Genomic DNA, 20,653 nt, shown 5'->3' on the forward strand with positions numbered 1-20,653 from the left:
GACATCTTCAGACTGCAGGGAGAAGGGAAGAGCCATCAGTGCAGCTCTGCATCAGGCACAGCTGGTGGCATGGGCTGTCAGGGTGCCTCCCTCACAGACACAGGGAGAAAAGGCTGCCTTGCTCTTGAAACTTGTACCCACTTCTGGTTTCTCTCCTTTCTTGTCTGGTGATGGAGGGAAGTAGCCCCATCTGGCTATCTTGCAGTGCTGCTCAACAAGCACCCAGCCAGGGCATTCCCCCAGCACTGAAAAGATCTGGATGCTTGCCACAGCATTCCGAGGTCTCCCCCTGAGATCTGAAGGGATGGCGGCTGCTGTTCAGAAGAACAAGCAGCACAGAGAGGGAGCACAGTCTTGCCAGCCAAACCCCTTGTACACAATAAAGAAGTGAAACACAGAACTTGGTGCAGTGTGGAAAGCAGCTGCCTACCTCCTGAGTTAGACATTTTGTCCACAAGATTTCCATACAAAAATAAGCACTGAAGTCTCTAAAAAGCTCTCCCAGACAAGAGCTGCTGCCAAGCCAATGCACCAGCAGCCAACACAAAAAGCTGGAAGGATCTGTGGAGACAGAGCAGCTCCCTTGAAGCTGGAAACTGATGGCTCTGGCAGCAATGCTGAAAGGATGCTACAGTGTTTGCTGCAGCAGAGCTGCCCACTTCAACTTGATGGGAGAGAAGGAAACATTGCAAATGGAGACAACAGGAGCTCCTACAATAATTAAAGGGGAAAATATGAAACTGTTTTAAAGACACTTCTCTCTCTCAAGGTGTTTAAGTTAAAAAGCATCACAGGAATTTCAAAGAATTGATTAATTTCAAAGACATGTGTATGATACCTTGTCAGACCTAATGAAGAACTAAGGGTTTGGAGACAGGTCTGTGAGACTCAATTCTGCTAACTGCAAGCTTTCACAAGCAAGGACTCCTGTCAAACTAGAAGGCAGCTCCTCCATTGCACCAAGTGCCCCTTCTTGAAGAGACAGCTCACACATCTAAGTTTACATATTACTATTGCCTATTAGCAATCAGATACTACCATTGAAGTTAACCCATGAAGGTTAATTTCACCAAGGTGCACTCCTGGGACACAGCTGCTGCAGCCCCAACCACACACTGCATGCCACCCTGTTAAGATAGAAACTGCCATAGCTCTCCAGCTCTTACTGCAGGAAAACCCTACGCAGGAAAAAAATCTGTGTACGGGATTCTGACATAGCCTGGTTAAAATATACATGCAAACCACATTCTCCTTGTAGGAAGCTCCAAGCTGAAGAATCAACAAATAAACCAAATCTTAGAATAACAATATTGTTGAAAAACAGTTTCGAATAGAAAAAAAATTTATTCCAAGGAACTGGCTGTCAGTAAAACCTGAATATCTGTTTAAAAAGTGGTGATTTTAAAGCTGTAAGTTTTCATCATCATCTCTCAGATTGGATCAGCAAGTTAAAAACCAAACTTCCAATGTAAATTTAAATATCCCAAAACTGTGGAGTTTCAGAAAGGAGGTAATACGACTGCTGCATCTTCAGATTTAACAAACTGAGTCAACTTCCTCCGCATTTTCCCCCATCCATCCCCCTCCCCGTCAAAGCAATTCACCCCTCTGGTAATTCAGGTACACTAGAGGGAAGTGTTGCAGGACAACACTTAACATCTCCTCCTCTCCCTGGCAATTCAAAAGAAGGTAACAAAAGACTGAGTAATTGAGAACTATTCTCTGAATGAAAAGGTCCAATTTTACAAGATTGATCACAAAGTCTCTTATTCATCAGTAGCCTTGGCACTCTTACTCTTCTACCTCACACAGACATTTCTGGAATGTGTTTCAGGCTACTGGGGGGGAAAACCGTAGTTCAGCAGGAAGCAGCAGAGGGTAAAGAAATGGAGAATCTGAAATCGATCCTGTTCCTGTCCTACACAGCACAACTTCTGTCAGAAGCATCAAGCAGAGCAGGACTATTCCCTTGGTGAGTAGAGTTTTTCTCTTTACTTTTAATGTTTTAGTACCTCCAGTAATATTGACAAACTGTTTACACACAAGAACAATACTTGCAATTTTGCATCAACAGTCTCGTAGCTGTTCTCTTACAAGGCATCTGAGTTCTTATATAAACCAGGTTTGGAGATTGAGAACAACAGATTTGTATTTTCATCTGGTTGGGAAAAGTTCTATTTAAGAAGTTTCCTTCTTGCTAGACTCCATGTTAGTTTGCTGACAGACCTGCTGGGATGAGGACACACAGAAATTCACTTCAGAAGTGGCAGGAGGTTTTACTACCACTTTTATGAGAAGAACATTACTCTTCCTTGCTCTGATTCAAAGCTTATAAAAACCAATTAAGAGATTGAAACAAAGTCAGCAGAACCAATATGGGCAAGAAATGTCTTATTCGAGTACTGGACCTGGCATCTGGGCAACCTTTGCAACAGAGTGCCAGTCTCCTCTCAAAGAATGCTTTCTCTGCATTTTCAGACACAGTTCTGCTCTGGACCATACAATGGACAAAATAGTAGTAATAATAATAATGATAATGATAATAACGATAATAACATTGTTTATGTTATTATTTCATTCCTTGGATTTAATAAACAACTTCCCTGGAGATCTAACCCCTCAATATAGTACTTACAGAGATAGGTATTAAAACAAGGAAACAAAAATCACGAAACACATATTTTTTCAGACTTGTATGCAGAGTCAATGCATGCAGAAGAACGCAGTAAAAGCAAGGTATGTGCAGAAAGTTATCCTAGTTTTGATGAATGTGTTTGTTTGGGAGTGCAACAAGAAACCTAAGGAACTTGTTTGCCCTGGATTAATGTAACACCAAGGAGGAGTTAATGTAACACTAAAGCTGCAAAGCAAATCATGGAGAGAGCAGGAACTGCCAGAATTAGTCAAGCGTTTCTCCCGATGGTGCGAGCCTGCTCTTGGGTTCCAGGTCATGGCTTCCACACAAAAGTGCACTCTTACCTCTCCAGAGCCTTGCCCAGTCACTGCTTGTCCCGTGCACCACACAGTCCATGTCTCCCACACAGCAGCAAATACTCGATGACGTCTTTAAGGTTTACACCACCTCTTCTCTTCTTACGGTTTTTCATGTTTAATTTCCTTTTTAAATAAAAGCCATGGAAAACCAAAACCAAATATCCAGCAGTACCCCTTGCCTCTGTGTTCTCTCATACCACTTGCCTATGCTAATGATCCACAGGACACACACCGAAGGGTGTTTAAAACCACAGTACACACCTCCTCCAGCACCTGAACTACAGGAATGAGTGCTAGAAGACACACACATATAAGGCAACAGAAGAGGATTGGCTAGTGGTGAGGAACAGAGTCAGCTTCTTGCCACAGACTTTCACACATATATGTAAGACATGAGAGGAATGCTGGGAGTCAAGCTTTTTTTTTTTTTTTTCTTTAGAGTGGGGGGAAAGGAGAGGACCTGGTTACTGAATAGTGAGAAATTACGTCTAGTGGCTGAGTGCAGCATAAATGAGAACAGGTTTGGCACTTTCTGAAAGGCAGTGAAGATGCCGATAAGACTTAGGGCACCTGTTGTAACTGGTGACCTCAGCATGGGCTGGAGTGGATTTCTATACCTGTGAACATGCTTATGAATTATGATTATGAATGCATAAATATAAACAGTGAAGAATGATTGTACTTGCTTTATTTCTGTGGCTGTCACATAGTCTTGTTCAAAAGAAAGAGAGGAGTGCATACATTAACACTGGTGGGCTGATGAAAGGAAACTAAAAACGAAGACCTGCTGCCATGTTTGTCTCACTTTGTACAAGTTACAAAAACCTCCTTAGAACAGTACAGCAAACTGCTAAAAAAAATTTCAGCTTTATTTCTCAAAGACAAGTTACAGGAAAAGCTTTCAGCAAACATCCAATGCTGAGGCCCTGAATGTTTATCTATTCCACAGTTTAGAACAAAGACCTCTAGTCCTTTACCATTCCACTTCCCTTTCTCTCAAACTGTCATGCATTTAAGCAAAGACAGTCTATATTTCCAAGGGAAAAACAAGTAAACATTTGGTTATTCCATTTGCAAAAAGTTAAGTTGTTATCACCATAAAGTTGCAGAAAAAAATTTCAACAGGTAAGAGGACAATGTTTCTGTGATTATTTTTTTCTTTACTTCATAAATCAAACCAGGAATTCTAAAGCAATTCTCATTAAAAATGCCCCTTGGGTTCTTTGAAGACATGTGGTAGCAGGCCAGTAAGACTTTCACAATTGTAGATTTTGGGGGAAGAAAGAGAGTTACATTTGAGAAAAGCCACGTGCTGGGACAGACTGCACAATAATGACAGCAGCAGTTTTGGTACAAGACCTTTGTTTCATTAAAACATACTGGGCTGAATATAGTAGTAGGACACATTTGCTGACTCAGACACTACAACATGAGAATCCAGGACTAAGTTTAGTTTATGCAAACACAGTCTGAAGACAGTCCTGACAACATGCGAATAACATTGGTTTGAAGAAGTATCTGCAAAAACCCTTCAGCTGCTCCAGTCCATTTCACACCCTGCCCACTCTAGCTACACCTTCTCCTTGTCCTGCTCTTAGCTGGGATAGAGCCAATTTTCTTAGTAGCTGGTTCAGTGCTGTGTTTTGGATTTAGTATAAGAATGATGTTGATAACACACTGATGTTTTATTTGTGGCTCAGCAGTGCTTACCCTGAGTCAAGGACTTTCCAGTGTCTCCTGCTCTGCCAGTGAGGAGGGGCACAAGAAGCCAGGAGGGAGCACGGCCAGGACAGCTGACCTGAACTGGCCAAAGGGATATGCCATACTGATAAAGCAGGCTCTGGACTTGGGGGACCAGACTAGGGACTTGATTCAAATAAGACTTTGATGTTTAATGCACTCACCATTATCAACAGTCAGAGACAGAGTGCTAGGGACTTGATTCTCCACTGAAATAAGACTTTGATGTTTAATGCACTCACCATTATCAATAGTCAGAGACAGAGTTTAATACCACACAGACTTTCCCTAAGTTATTCTGGAAGGAAGGCTACTATAAGAAGTAGTAACTGCAAGTAACAGTAACTGCAAAAAGTAATCTAAATTCCCCCATAGAGTTGTAATACAACAAGGTCAAGTTGCCCTTCACAGCTGTATCTGTATAGGTGATGTTTGTGAGTAATCTCTAAACAGGTCATGCAAAGAAAACAATGGACATTGTGATCCTCCTGCCCAGACCATTGGCAGGCATGGAGTTGAAGGATCTCTCAGTGGGTTGTGGGCACCCTCTGTGCTATCTTTATTACTTGCTAAATTCTTTGGAAGTTCTACAGAAGACTCTTCCCCACTCCATGCAGAAATTCACTGGTGGAAATCTCAGTCACATAACAAAAGTGACTCCCCTACCTCAGGGCTCTTTTGTTCCAACCCAACTGAACAGCCCAGTTCCCAAAATGTCCTTCTTCATTTGTTCTGTGCAAGCCATGCAGAGCAGTAGTCTCAACTCAGCATTTGACTCATGAGGAATGCCTCCTCACCAAGCCCAAAATAAACAAAATCCTGTTTCCATCCTATCCTACTTATATTGCAAACTAGGATCTCAGTTCATTTTAAAAAGCTATGCACCAACACAAAATACTTCCAGGACAAGTAACTGAAGTTAATCTCTCTCAGCTCAGGCTATAGCTCAATTAACACATCTCACCTTGAATATCACATTGCTCTTCCCTGTATCTTGAGAATCTTGCCAGCTGTACGAACAACAGAAGAAAGCAGCTATCACAAAACCTTGGCTCCTGCATCAGGTGACTGAAATGAACATTGCACAAGGGTGCTTTGATGTTACAAAAGGCCGAAGAAAACACCAGGGGTTTGGGGTGTATTTCTTGCTGTTTGCTCTCTTACCAAAGGGCACTTGTCATACATGCCATCTGCTGCACTGAAATACAATACCCAGCCAGGTAAAATAAAAATCTCCCACACCAGCAGGCTCTTTGTACAGATTAAAATGATCACCACTAATATAATTTTAGGCGTTTCAAGAAACTATGCTACAGAGACTGCATTTCCTTGCTTCTCCTCCTGTAGGACAGAACCTCAACTCCCAGGGAAAACTCTACCCTCATGGCTGCACACAAGAAGTCACAGGTTCATAATCCAGAAATATTTGTACTTGTGTCAGGTACGGAGAGCTGAGAGTGCAAAGTGAACACAGATGACCCCCACTCCCCCCTGCCCCCTGACCCCCCTCCTTTCCCCTCTGTGCTCACAGGCACTGCAGGAACCCAAAGGAGCAGTCCTGCAGTGGAAGCCATCTCTCTGGGAACTGAAACTAGCTTTAAAGACACTCAACCTCTTAATGCTTGTGGATATTTCCCACAGCCTGAAAGAAAGGAAAACCTGGAAATGTGTTACTACATGGGCTTACCCACAGCACCTTGGTAAAGTCAGGATCCCTTAGTACAAGCACCTCCTTGGTCAGCCACTAACAGGAACCATGGAGGATGATGCTATTTGTTACATCCATCTCAGTCTCCTTAGGTTTTTTTGTCTGCAGTCAAAATAGATGCTTTGGTCTCTTTTGAGTACTGAAAAGGATCACGCAGGTCAGTGTATCTGCTTTATAATTAATGAATACTCTGAAATCTCAGCATATCTGAGTCTCCTTCATAATTTACAAGAGGCCAGGTCATACAAGATTGCGTTAAGACATGGAGAACATTTTATATTATCTGCCCACAAAGGCTGCCCAGGTCCTAAAGAGAAATAAGAAGCAAAAAAATCCTAAACCTCATGACAGAGAAACAGAGAAGAGGAGGATCATGCTAGAGGGACATCATATTCCTGGATCATCTTTCCAGAAACAGGCAGGATTTTCCTCATGGCCATCTCCTTCCCTATCCTTATGAAGCTCAGCACCCCGGTGCCTCATATTTGAGGATACCCTTTTGAAAGGGATTCCATTTTCACTTTTAAAACATACAGGAAAAACACAATAAAAATCTCAAGGAGATGGCAGTTCCCATCCAGTAAGATAGAAATAGATATTCCTTAACCATCACTCCTACCAAGGAACACAGTTAGCCGTTGTTATCAAAAAAACAGCACACTGATAAGGACGGGAAGCCTAGCAAAGCTAGAAGCACAACCAGAAAAGCCCATAAGCTACTGATGCTGGAACAAAGCGAGTTGAAAGCAGTCAGAGATGGAAAAACATGCCCCAAGATCCAAAACAATACTACAGTTGAAGTGAAAGCAGAAAAAATAAGATTGCAAATTGAGACAGGTAAAGGTTAGAAGATAGGATGAGGAAGAAAATCCTGAACATAAAGCTTTTAAAAAGCCTGAGAAGATGTGTCACAACCATCAATCTGATCTATAAAGATGGCCTGGAAGGGTATGGAAGAGGGATACATCCTTTTTCATTCTCTCACAAATTCTTTCTTAAAGGATTGTTAAAAAACCTTTTGCTCTGTTCATATCTCCTCTGGGTTCAAAGTGTTGACTGAGCACTTATTAGCCACTGTTAAGAGCACAACCAGCAAAATAACAGGAGATTTATAGGGGATGAGGAATAGATAAAGGAAAATTGGATGATTCTCTAATCAATGATACGAAAGTACTAGGACAAAAGAGGGGGGAAGATGAAATTGGGGAACAATGGGGAACAATGCAGAGCTTTTAGAAATGGCACAAAAAGAAGAGAAAACAGGAAAACGAAATGGTAAAAAAGTCAAGGACATCTTCATTACCTTACAATCACAGGAATGGCCTAATATGGTAGAAACACACATAGGTGTTTCAGAGCAGAGAGGATCAAACTTCACCCCTGAGCCGTGCTGCTCCATCTCTGGATTTGCAGGTACTGCAGTGAGAGCAAGGAGGAGTTAACAGAGGAGTTCTGCTCTCAGCACTACAGGACTGAATCACACCTAACCAGGGGAGCTGCAGCTGCCACAACCTCCAGCTCCCAGGGGGTATAGAGGACAGAGAGAAAAATAAGGAAGAGGACTGACTCTAGTGCTGTTTTCTTACAGTTAGTCTTTCCATTTATTTTTGGCTCAACACAGGGAGGCAAAAAGGAGGGGTTAAAAAACCCAAGCAGATTATATTTGTATTGTTGTTTTCCAGTCCCTCCAGAAAGGCCAGTTTTGTAAACAGAGAGAAAGCTGAGATTTTCTTTATCTTGTTAACTACTCCCATGACTGTACCACACCATGCAGAGTTCACAATTATCTCTCTGCTCAACATTATCGAAAATGCACTGCAACTTCTTTGGCAACACGTTATTTCAGTCAGGCTATCTGCACCTAAAAACACTCAGCCTTTTGTTTCAACAGCACAGACCTGCATGCTGAATTATAAAAATTGTCCAATATCATATTATCTTGGCTACAGATTTAATTTCAAGGAATATGAAACTTCACTGAAAATCATTGTACAACAAGACAAGGAAACAAACATCCATTTCTGTATTTTTTCCCTTTATATTAAGTGTGAGCCTACTACAACTCCCTCTGGGAGGATATTTTTCATACAAAGCCACATTCTTTGAGTCTTATTCACATAAACAGTCATCGAACTGAATGAGATCAGCCACAGAAGCAGGGAAATTAGGTTTTGATCCAGCATTACTGACACAAAATACGACATAAAATTCAACTTTAAAAAACCAGGATAATAAGCATCCATCTCTAAACTACCTAATAATGCAAAAACTAGTTGAAGGTTTTGTTTTTCAGTTCTACCCTTCCGAGATATAATACAGTAAATTAATTATAATTTTGCTACACACAATTTGTTGATAACTACCTCTCTGTGGGCCATTTGAGTACAAATCATAGGAATTTTTAAAACAGTCATTATTTCAGTATCACTTTATTCTTGATCCCTAATTAAGCAAGGCTAAAAATCCCACTTGCAGAGTGTAACTGAAATGATTTTTAAATGGTACTTGGTAAAATCTGCTAACTTTTGCATTGCACTTTTGCCTGACTCTGTTTTCCCTGAAACACCATATCTATTTTGAGCTAAGCTTAACATATACAAACCACGAAAAACTTTTGTTTGCAGAAGAGTGGATACTCATTCTCAAAATTTTAGTAATGACAACTAATCAACTGAAGGTTAATTTCCTTTTTACAGGCAAAATGGACAGACATAGAACAGATACTTGCTGCTATATTAAAATTTACAATGTGACTTTATTAATAACCATCAAACTAAGACACTGCCTATATAGTTAATGCCTTCCAAATCTCAGTACTTTGGGAAAGATGACAAGTATACAGTTCCCTAGAATGACAGAAAAATCATTCATCTTAATGTGAAACACTGTAGCACATATTTACTAATGTCCTGAGAAATTCCATCATAGTGTCATTCTCCTCTGATAACCTTTCCTGGCTTAGCTTACTTGAAAAGCACATTTAGTGCTTTTTCTACCAAGGCAGAGTATCTGTGTGTTCCATGAGAGTTACACAGGACTGAAACAGAGCAAGTTCTCAATTTCACTGACACTCTTTATTCCATGTCTGGGAAAGACTGAGAATGGGTCCCAGACAAAACTAGCTTTACACCACAGCCTCCAGAATAGCTCAACACTTATTTCAGCCTAGACAAGGAAAGAGTCTGAAATTCAAATTGTGAGGAGAACAAACAAACTTTTAAAATGTTGGTTTGTTCTTTTTTATTTCAAGTGCTGTGCTCAGTTCTTCTGAATGCACCCTTACCTGTTTTCTTGGTGTGTCTGCTCACCAAAACTAGTTCACCCCATGTGAGTATATGCAGACATTTGCTGCATGTACAAACACACATATGATATGTAAGCAAATTCATATTATTACAACTTTTCAAAAAAGTCATTCTTAAAAGCTGTAAATACACGTATCCGTATCTGTATGCTTGGTTTTGAATGTTTCTGTCTTCCATACCACGTATCCTACTTTCAGGATTACAAACAAAAAGAAGAAAAACTGGCACAGCTCTAGTAAATGAAGCAGCAACATCCTCCTCATTTGTATGTCTGCAGTTACAGACATGAAAGGCTAAATTCTCTGAAAGAATATGGAACCCAGAAGTTTGCTTTTAAACTTCTCAACCCAACCATGTGTTGGTGGGCAGAGATAAGGGGAATTAAAAGGAGGCAGAAAAAAAATTGAGTTTGTTTTTTTGACCTAAAATACTCTTGTATGGAGACTATGAATCTGGGTACAATTTCTTAAAACATTAGGTTTTTTTCAGTTAAGAGATTCTGCCAAGGACCAGAGCTTATACCTGCAAATTCTGCTTTGATTTATTGATATGGTATGCTACTTAGTGCAAGCATTAATACCACTCTTTTAATTCTACCATTCACTTTCCCATTGGGACACATCTTGCTTCCAGGTAAACAAAGTGCAAAATTCTTATTGAGAAAGGATGAATAAACAAAGTTTATTAGGATGAATAAACAAAGAGCTAAATATAGAAATAGTCAACCTGTTCTGACAAGTAGGAAGAGTGAGAAGCAAAGTGAGTTACTGCAATACACGCAGGGCTGTCTTTAACCAAAACTAAATCCCAATATTGAAATATTGGAGAATATTGAATACTGAAACTTAAAATTTTATTAAGCAAGCTGGGATGTGATTGCAATGTAGATTAGATGGAGCTGAATGTTGATTGTTTGGACATAAGACAGATGTTTAAATTAAGCTACTTCACATTTGTGGTGAGTGTACATGTAGCCTGTTACCACACTTGCACTCATGTGGAGTTATTCCCCAATAACTCATGTCCAATCCCCAAAGATTCTCTCCAAAGGAAAGAAGGCTGCTTAAAAGGAAAAAAAAAAAAAAACAAAAAAAAACCCCAACAAAAACCACACACACAAAGAAAACCAACAACCAACCAAAAAAAAAAGAAAAAACAAAACAAAAAACCAAAAAAAGTCCCAATATTATAAAAACTAGGCAGTCATGGGATAACAGGAAAAGTCCTCATCTGTACAGAGACCCAGTGAGACAGGAAATAAACAGCACAAGGTCAGTCTTCCCAAGAGAAGGACACTAAGCCTGCAGCCCCACAGCCATCTGCATTAAGCATATATTATGTTCATTATATCCACTAATGAATCACAAGGGAACAGGGAAAGATTACAACTGTTAAAAATGGCTGGTAGATCTCAATACCATTAAACACAGTCTGGTATTTGTGCTGGGGAAAAACACCTCAACTTCATATGCATAATGATGGGCTTGGGATGATTCAGGAATTAAATCCTGGATTGACAGCAGACAGTTCTTATGAAAGCATCAGCACAGTTAAAAAGCAGGAAGGATGCTAAGAAATTATTACTGCAGAGTACAACCAAACCCACCTTTATTCAGTCATCTAAGAAACTCAATTGCATCTTAGAAGTTTTAAGTCTGGCTTTCTCCTCTTTAGAAAGGTCTAGCAAAACTAGAAAAGTTTCAAGAAAGGAGAACATAATCAAAGGTAGGATAATTAAGTAGAAGAAAATCAGAAGAGATCAGATTAAACCAGCATATTTCAAGCTCAAAGCAAGTGAAAAGAAATAGGTCTTTTTATCAAATAGCAGCTTTCAAGCTATGTTTCTCATTTGTTGTCTTTCTTCTCTGATTTTTTCAGGCTGTTTCCCATTCACTCATGTTCCCTCCTCAGCTTGACAGAGTCACTGATATGGATACCCTACAAGAGTGAAAGGCATTAAAGAGAATATATGTCATCTCTCCCTGCAAATGAAACACAGCCAACTTAGAGATGAGGACTGGCAAGGCAGGCCGTGACACCATTCACCCACACCTCCAAACCAGGCTCATCATTCCTGCAGCCATGGGACTTGCTCAGCTCATGGCCACAGAGATGGAGGGTCTGAAAGAAATCTCCCCAGACAGACAGTCCTGTCCTAGTCAGCAAGAGATACCCACCTCTCACTGCCTTCAACCAAAGCATAATTTGTAAAAATGGTCACTCAGAGAAGCTGCTAATGTTAGGCACTCTGTTTTTCCAACTATGTCAAAAGCATCTATTCCACTTGGTGAGTTTTTGAAAATTCTTTATATTATTAGAATTTAAATAAATTAAGTTTGATCCTGCTTATTTTGAGTCTAGCAGCAACTAAGACCATCAACGTCAACACCCTCTCTTTACTGAGATGTCCTCATTCATCCCCAAATCCAGTTCTGCTTTATGAGGCATGCTGCTAATGAAGCTGCTCACTTGCAGCAGCACTTGTCTGTCAAGACACCAGGGAAAGTGAAATGGATGACAGCCTCACCCAGCGCATGCCAGGTCAGGATTTCTTAAACCCTGGCTTCTCCAAACTGGTTAAGTGAAGTATTACAGGGAAAGAAAAGAATCCAACTTGGTAGCTGACTGTTCATTAATAAAATACTATACTTCAAATTAATGTTTAAGCTTACTCCACACCCGAGTCCACCATTCATAACAATACTTACCCCATAAGCTTAAAAATAAACATTAAAACCCACCATTAAACTTAAAAATAATAATAAAAAGTGTTGCTGTCCTATATCAAAGGTTTCATACCTTCTCAATGATATCTCACAAGCAGCTCCTCACAGCACTGACTCCTTCTTCTCAGCACAGCCAACAAACTCCATCTCCCCCAGCCAACCTGCTCTTTTATAATACCCCTCTTAATTGGATCCAGCTGTGGCCTATTAAGAGCAGGTTTGTTCTTAATGCTTGATAATTAGGCACAGCTGTAACTCCTTAGGGGCCAGATTACCTTCACCACTGTCTCTATTTTCCTACCTTCTATCTAACCACAATTCCCCCTTTTCTTTTAATTACAAGTTTTCTGTTCTTTTAAAGTCTTATAGAATGATTTCCAAGTGGCAGCCAAATCTGCAGCTGCCTTGCCCCCTTTTTGACACTATATTTCACAGTTTGGTTTTTTTCCTCTCTTTTTTTTCTCCTTTTTTTTTTCTCTTTTTTTTTTTCCCTTCCACATATATCAAACAAATAATCTGTTCAGCACTCGATATGTTATTTCTCATTGTGTCCCCAGCAGCTCACCTGTACCTCAGGTGTCAAAATCTGTCGGGTCCAGATCAGGCAGCTTCCTCTGCTGCTCTCATTGCTACGCTGGGCTCCATCTCCAGCTGCACCTTGCCCTGCAGCCCACTCCCAAATCACATTGGGTCACTGTGGAGATGGCCACTATATATTTTTAGAGGGCTTCTCTTAGATGTTGTCTGTGCACCTCTGACTCTGCCTCTCAGAGCTCCATGGTGTCTTTATTCCAGTGCTCATGTTGCAGTGACCTAGCAAACCTCCCCCTGTACTCCTCAGGGGCCATGCTATTGCTGAGGCACCCCCTGCTGCTGTGGCTATGCCAATTGCCACTTCTGTCACACAGCTCATGTCCTGCTGCACACACTGCCATTCAGGGGGAGCCCAGCACCATCCTGGGTCCTTGATCATGTCGGGGTCAACAATTGTTGCTGTCCTATATCAAAGGTTTCATACCTTCTCGATGATCTCTCACAAACAGCTCCTCACAGCACTGACTCCTCAGCACAGCCAACAAACTCCATCTCTCCTCTCCCCCAGCCAACCTGCTCTTTTATAGTCCCCCTCTTAACTGGATCCAGCTGTGGCCTATTAAGAGCAGGCTTGTTCTTAATGCTTGAAAATTACCACAGCTGTAACTACTTAGGGGTCAGATTACCTTCACCACTGTCTCTATTTTCCTACCTTCTATCCAACCACAAAAAAGGAGCACATGGAAAGAGTACGGCTGGATTTTACACAGAAGCTGTGAAAAAAGAACAACACATACTTGCAAGAATGTGGGAGCAGCTGCAAAGTCTGGAAAAAAAAAACTGATAAGAAAGTGTTGCACTTTCAAAATCTGGATTCAAACTAGAACAATAACATCAATGAAAAACCATAGATGTCAGGCAGATAATTCCACAGCCAGAAGAAAGACACCCCCCTTCCCTCCTTCCCACAATCCTCTTGAAAGGCTTCAGCCAGACATAGAGAAATCCCAAAAGTGCTCAGACAGAAAATGTAGGAAAATTACTCATATGTAAGCTTTACAAAATACTAAAACACTGAGTTAAGCAACAGATCTGCCAGGCAGTTATTATTATTATTTGCAACAGTAATGATACAGTGAAAAGATCACATCCTGCCCAAGACTCTGAACCAGCTGCAATTTCTGCATCTGTTGCACAGATATCAAACTCTGAACACAAGCAAATCATACCTAAAATGATTCACTGTGACCACTATTAAAAAGTTACTCAACTATTAAGCTCATACATAATTGCCATACATTCACAGTGCTTTCTTATTTTATAAGGCTGGCACTTTTCCTCAGTGACTGACCCAACCAAGACAATTTAGGGCACTTTAACTCAGAAGTGTATTGGCACAATATAAATAGACCTAGCAACAGATCTTCCTAAGATGTCACATTGCAGATGCTGCTAAAACAAATAGAAAATATTCCTGACTGGCTTAAAGCAATTGGCATCTTAAACTGGAAAAGGAAATTATCCCACTGCAATGCAGGCACAATGAAGATAGATGCACGCCCTTAAGGAACTCATTTCCATCAATTCCAAATGCATTTTCCATAATGCAAATGAAAATGCTTTTGTCCAACAGCATGCCAAGACACGCACACAAAACCTTATCTTCAGTGGTTCACTTGACAAAGTGGATGGTGCTCAGGTGGGGAAGGTGGCAAACCATGAGAGAGAGCGCAAGGGACAGGCTGTTAGAAGAAGCTTGTTTAAACCCAGGATTTAAAGGAGGTGTGATTTAATGATTTGAAGAGTACTCCAAAAATGGTTTTGATCATGACATAAAATTAAAAAGCCTAGGCTTTTTTGGCATAGTAGTATATAAATTTTCTTCAGGGTTATGGCAGTCCCACTAGGGTACCTATGCTCAGCACATCACACCCCAGCTACACTGTAGCCCCAGTATGCTCCATCTGGCTGGCTTCCCCACCAGATACTTCCATCCACCACTTGCCAGAGATGTGCCCAAATCCCATCCCTAATCACAGCCCGATTCCCCCTCATGGCTGTGGCTTGGCTGAGATGCACCTAGGGTTTGGAGGACCAGCACTGGCTGTGGGGACTGGGAAGGAGAGAGACACAGAGGAGACAGCAGGAAGACACCAGTGCTGGCTGCAAGAAAGCATCTTCCTGTTCATTCCAATCACCTTTAATTTTATCTCACACATAGCAGGATCACTGCCAAAGGATCAAAAGTAAAACAGTGCGAGAGCAAGCCAGCAATCTACAGTCCTGGTTTACATTTCATGAGCCACCTATGCATTCAATATTGCATCAGAAGTGCATCACTGAGGCTACCAAGACAACCTCTCCACATCTGGATAATGCTGGATATTGTACTGTATCCATTAGGCCATCCAATGGGGCTTGATTTATGGCAACAGGATATACCCAACTAACTATTAGTGGTAATAAACTAGATTGTTTTTAGCCTCAAAGTCCTGTGCAGCCTTAATGCTTCATTTATCACACACCTCTAAAAATGTGAACTAAATTGACATTAATTTCATCGTTGGTTTTTTTGATAGCATTCTTGACCTTGGTATCAAACTACTGCATACCAACAGTACCCTTCCTGCTTCACTCTCAAAACCTTCACATCTCCAACTCAACCTCAGTATTTTCCAGAAAACAAGAAAAACACCTGTCTGGCCAAACCGGCAGCACTTTGAATACAAAGCATCACTGTGTCATGCACAACCTGCCAAAGGAAGCAATACACAAAGAACATCCCAGGCACAGGGAACATCCCAGCATTCATGTGTTTGAAAGCTATACAACAAATAGGCAGGGACTCCACACATTTATTCTGACTCTTCCTAAATTTGGAACACTTGCCTTCACAAATCCAAGTCTTCTGAATGGCAGCATGAGATAAACCAAACACAAACAAAAGGAGTGGGAAAAGTTTAGAAAGAGACCAGTACACATGATTCAGTGAGGGGTCACAGCAAGACATGGTGTATTTCAGGATTTCATTATTCTCACAACTGCTGTCCATGAGCTGTAACAAACTGTTTTTCAGCAGCACCTGCCAACAGGGAGTGGAGTAGCCAAGTGAGAAGTAACTAAGCTTTTCCTAAAGGGTTGACAAGTTAGCAATGGTATGCAAGAATATCTCTAGTATAGTACTTCAGAAACTATTCTGGAGACTTTTGGGATCAAAATAGCTGGATAGGAGGCAGGGAAGAAAATTTCTTGCTGTTATGAATTAAGGTCTTTCTGAAGTGCAGTTCTGCACCTTCTATTTTTGGCTGGATCATTTTTAAGGAAGTCACATAATTAATTCCTGAATAAATAAAAGTAACTAAAAATACTTATTTCATATTTTTATTTTCCCAAAGCAATTACAATCAATTTATGTCTTTGACAAATATCTCCCTAGATCAATCTTGCCAATAAAATATGGCACCTCATTTGTGATTTTAAATAAAATATTTCCACAGGGATGTGTTGTACTGATATATCTCTAAAAAAAGATACAACTGTAAGTTCTCTGCAAGTTCATCCAAAGTCCTAACTGTTGAGGGGAAAAAGAGAAAGTGCACATCTGAAACTAATGAGAATAAATATAGTTGTCAGTATACTAATTTAAGGACCTGAAAGTGCTTTAAAAATGTTCTTTGGTACACCACCTATCCAAACCAATAAGCACTGTTCATCCTGTTATAGAGATTTAGTGAGTAAGGGACAGTAAGGTCTTTTACATTACAAAACGACTCACTGGCAAAGTCAAACAGAGGTGAAGCTAAAGACATATGGAGAAATGCAGCTTGAGGCTCAATTGCTCATCACCACACCCTACAAGCACCTCATTTACTCAGGTATCATTCATCTCACCTAGTCCAAGAACATGGTAAATTTGATAATCCGAACTCTGGAACGTGCCACCTGTGACAGGGCAAGATGCTAAGCCTGGTGCTGCAACTACATCACATCAGCCAACATGGGAGCCCCATTAGTGCAGACAACTTCTCACAATATCTGTTCCTCAAAAAAAGAAAAGACCTCTGTGAAAAAATCTTGAAGGAAAGTACCTGCATGATCAGGAGGTTTTCACTTTATTTTTACCAATCATTTACTGGCTATTTCTTTTCTCGTGTTCAAAGCCAGTCTCCTCTATGAGGTTGGCAGCACTGTCTGGGTAAACACTAAGGAGCAGGGAAAAAAGTGAAAACTTCCCAACTGAATACTGAATACTCAAAACCCCTTTTTTAATTTTATTAGTTTATTTTAACAAAAAACCAAAACCAAAACCAAACACACACACACAAAAACCAAACCAAAAAAAAAAAACCAGGGAAAACATCAGTGACATTACTACTGCTACTTATCCTTGCAGATAGGTCCTCATGGATAAACAGGCATACATCATCTACATTCCAGGTATATAAATACTTTATGTAGTCATCCAACTGCAGGTTTTGCTACATGCAGTGTGTTTAACCATTTTTGAGCATTTTCTGCTCAGAAATTGTTATGAAGTTCCAAAGGAGAGTCACTACACCATGTCTTGTGGTCTGCAATGCAACTGCAGATTTTACATGTAACCACACATCTCCAGAAACATTTTGTTTTCCAACTATCTGGAGAATGAAGATTACACAATACTTGAAACTTGAGCCTGCCAAAATAAGTCATATAAAACTAGCACTGCAGCCTGACATATCACCTTGAAAGAAAGTAAATAACATTCTCCTCAGAATAAACCATAGACTCAAGCAGTCCTACCAGGAGATCTGATCCATAGCTAATGCTGCATAAGAGTTAAAACATGCTGAAATTTTTCTGCCTTTGGACAGAGGCAGACTTACTGATCGTCCCAATTACTCCTTTAATATTGGTAAGACATACTAAGTTCATTTAAACAACTCATGGGGCAAAGATTCAGTGATCCACCCACCAGCAAGCTACTTTCTAACTCTCCCAATGTTTTCCCTGTGAACAATATGTGTTCAGTAGCAGACAACATGTCCTTTTGGTCATGTGCATTGCAGAAATAACAAGCACAAACCCAAGTAATCGTTTCACATATGATTATAAAAATATGAAGATACTGGTTATGCCTTTTTAAAAAAACAGAGCACTGTCTACAGCCTATGCTGTAATACACACAACACCCCAGGGCACGATAAGCTCTTTATTAATGCTTGCAATAAAAAGAACACTGCAGAACAATTACATGCCGTAGCCACGGATTTCCACAATCAGAGCTCTACCAGCAGCCCGTGTGTACTCACAGGGTGTTGCGATCTCGGGGGGGGCGATGTTTGCAGCAAACTAGTGGAAATATTTCCAGCGGAGTTTTCAGGTGATGTCAACAACAGGAAGGATGACTTTGAGCCAGATTTCCATTTCTCATCAGACGCGGCCTTAAAAGTTGGAACAAGAGCGTTAAGACTCCTCATTTTCACCCCCAAACCTGCAATCGAACCCCTACGCCGACACAGGCTCCTGTACCTGCGCGGCATCCCAGAGGGTCCGCGTCTGCCCGGGGTGGGGGGGGCGTGGGGGGCAGGAACACGGGAACACTTTCACGACTCCGGTCCGGGGCACTGCCTTGGCCGCGCTCGTCCCGAGCTGCAGCCCCGCCACAGCTCGGCCACCTCCGCCATCACCTGTGCGCCCCCGCCCCGCCCGGGCCCCGCCGCCCCTCCGCCGCCTCCGCCCCGCGGCCCGCGGGACGAGCCCCGGGCCCCGGCCGGGAACACGGGGCTCCGGCCGGAGCAAGGCCCCACGCGGGCTGGACCCTCTCCTGGACCGCAGCTCCTTTGTAGCTTAGTTATGGAAGCTGATAATAATTTGCGTGGGAGCAGAAGCGCTACAAAACCACAGAATCAGAGTGGGCCAGGTTGGAAGGGACCACAGTGGTCACCTGGTCCAGCCTCCCTGGTTAACCTAAAGCACGTGGAACAAGACTGCGTCCACACAGCTCTTGTCCCTCCAGTGAGGGAACTTCCACAAACTCTCTGGGAAATCTGTTCTTGTGCATGGTCATCCACACAGTAAATAAGTTCTTCCTTATGTGGAACTTCCCATGCATCAGTTTCTGCCCGTTGCCTCATGTCCATGTTGAGACCACCAAGAAGAGCGTGTCTTCATATTCTTGGTAACCTCCCTTTGGATATTTACACACAGTAATGAGGTCTCCCCTCAGCCACATCTTCAGCAACCAGGCTCAGCTCTCTCTGCCTTTCCTCATAAGAGAGATGCTTCAGTCTCCCAATCACCCTTGCTGCCCTCCACTGGACCCACAGCAGCTACATGTCCCTCTTGTATCAAGGAGCCTGGAATTGGACACAATAAAATTTCCCCAGTTTCAGGGAGTCCAGATGCCCTTTCCTCCAGCAGGGAGCCAGTCAGCAGGCTTTGAAGTCTGAACTAAAGGACAGAGAGGAACACCTTGAAAGGTGATTGTGCCTGCTTAATGCCTCACCCTCCCCTCCAGCTATCACAATATCACTGGGACCTTCTGCTCACCCAAGTCATGTGTTTGTGTCGGCAATTATGGGTGAATGTCAGTAATTCACAAACTGGTAGGGAGCAAATTGGACAGGACCATCTGTAGACACCGGCAGAGCAGAAAGGAGTTTGTATGAGTAGGCTGAGTACAATGATAAAAGTGGGATTGGGAGAAGAAGGAGAAAACAGAAAACGAGCAGCTGTTCCTCATACAATGCTTGATCTCACAGGCACATCGTTTTCAAAGGTTGTTTCTCTAGCTTGAAGGCATTTTCAAAATGCCCTAAATGAACTGATGCCCTAAACAAACTAAACATTGAAGTATCACAGGCACTTCCTAGTTATGTCATTAATATATCCTTTTGAATGTTTTTCAGATTATTCCACTTATGCCTTTTCCACTAAACAATTACTATGGTAGTCATCATTCTGTGACAAGTCATACCAGAGGTTCACATCAAAACCTTTGGTGCTCCCCAGGAAAGACTGACTGACTGACTGACTGGATTTATTCTGATGCCTCCCTGATCTCAGCAAGGCTTTGTCAAAACTACAGCATTAATCTGAAGCCTGGTGTCATTATTTAAGTTAAAGTGTGGTTGCTAAAACACATAAAAGCACACTGTGATTCTTCACACTATGATTTTGTTTGCTCATTTCCATATTCAGGATAGGCTTACTTCATGTGAATTTTATTTCATTTGATACTGTGCAAAATTCTAATGTAGGAATAGAAGTATTTTTGTGAGTAACAGTTAACCTGTATGTTAAATAAGTTCCATATATGTAAAAGTTGGCAGAACTATTTTATATTTGATCATTACAACTGAGAAACAAGATGCTAGCACATTGTAGAAAAAACTTTTCTTGGCACGGGTCTGTCACCAATGTGACATCATGAAATTTCATGGAAATTTTCACTCTGTAGCAGGAACAGGATGAAACCCTATCGTGATCCTGCAAACCTAGGTGCAGATAGGTTCCCTGATTGTGTGGATGTCAGTGGGACAATTCGCTGTGTTTAAGTAAAATTAACCTTTTCTAATGCAGACAGTTGGTTTTGTATTCTTTTGGATTTTTTTTCCCTAGTGAGGAGAGAAATGAATCACATAAAAGGGATATAACTGCAGCTC

General features: G+C 41.3%; 1 protein-coding gene across 5 annotated transcripts in view; it reads right to left on the bottom strand.

The window, feature by feature from the left end:
- Positions 1 to 18,703, bottom strand: part of ANKRD6 (ankyrin repeat domain 6) — a 91,946-nt gene extending 73,243 nt beyond the window's left edge. For 2 of the 5 annotated variants that reach the window (XM_039726139.1, XM_039726111.1), the window contains exons 1-2: positions 18,519 to 18,703; positions 18,299 to 18,430 (exon numbers count right to left, since the gene is read on the bottom strand). The gene's annotated coding sequence lies outside the window, so the exon portion shown is untranslated. Of the gene's footprint in view, positions 1 to 2,979; positions 3,095 to 7,745; positions 7,766 to 18,298; positions 18,431 to 18,518 lie in introns of those variants that run through there. The other 3 variants (XM_039726147.1, XM_039726129.1, XM_039726119.1) reach the window with 3 other exon arrangements.
- Between the last annotated feature and the right edge of the window lie 1,950 nt (positions 18,704 to 20,653).

The sequence above is a fragment of the Passer montanus genome, unplaced genomic scaffold (genome assembly GCF_014805655.1).
Source record: "Passer montanus isolate IOZ18808 unplaced genomic scaffold, ASM1480565v1 scaffold11, whole genome shotgun sequence".
In the NCBI taxonomy this organism is placed as follows: Eukaryota; Metazoa; Chordata; class Aves; order Passeriformes; family Passeridae; genus Passer; species Passer montanus.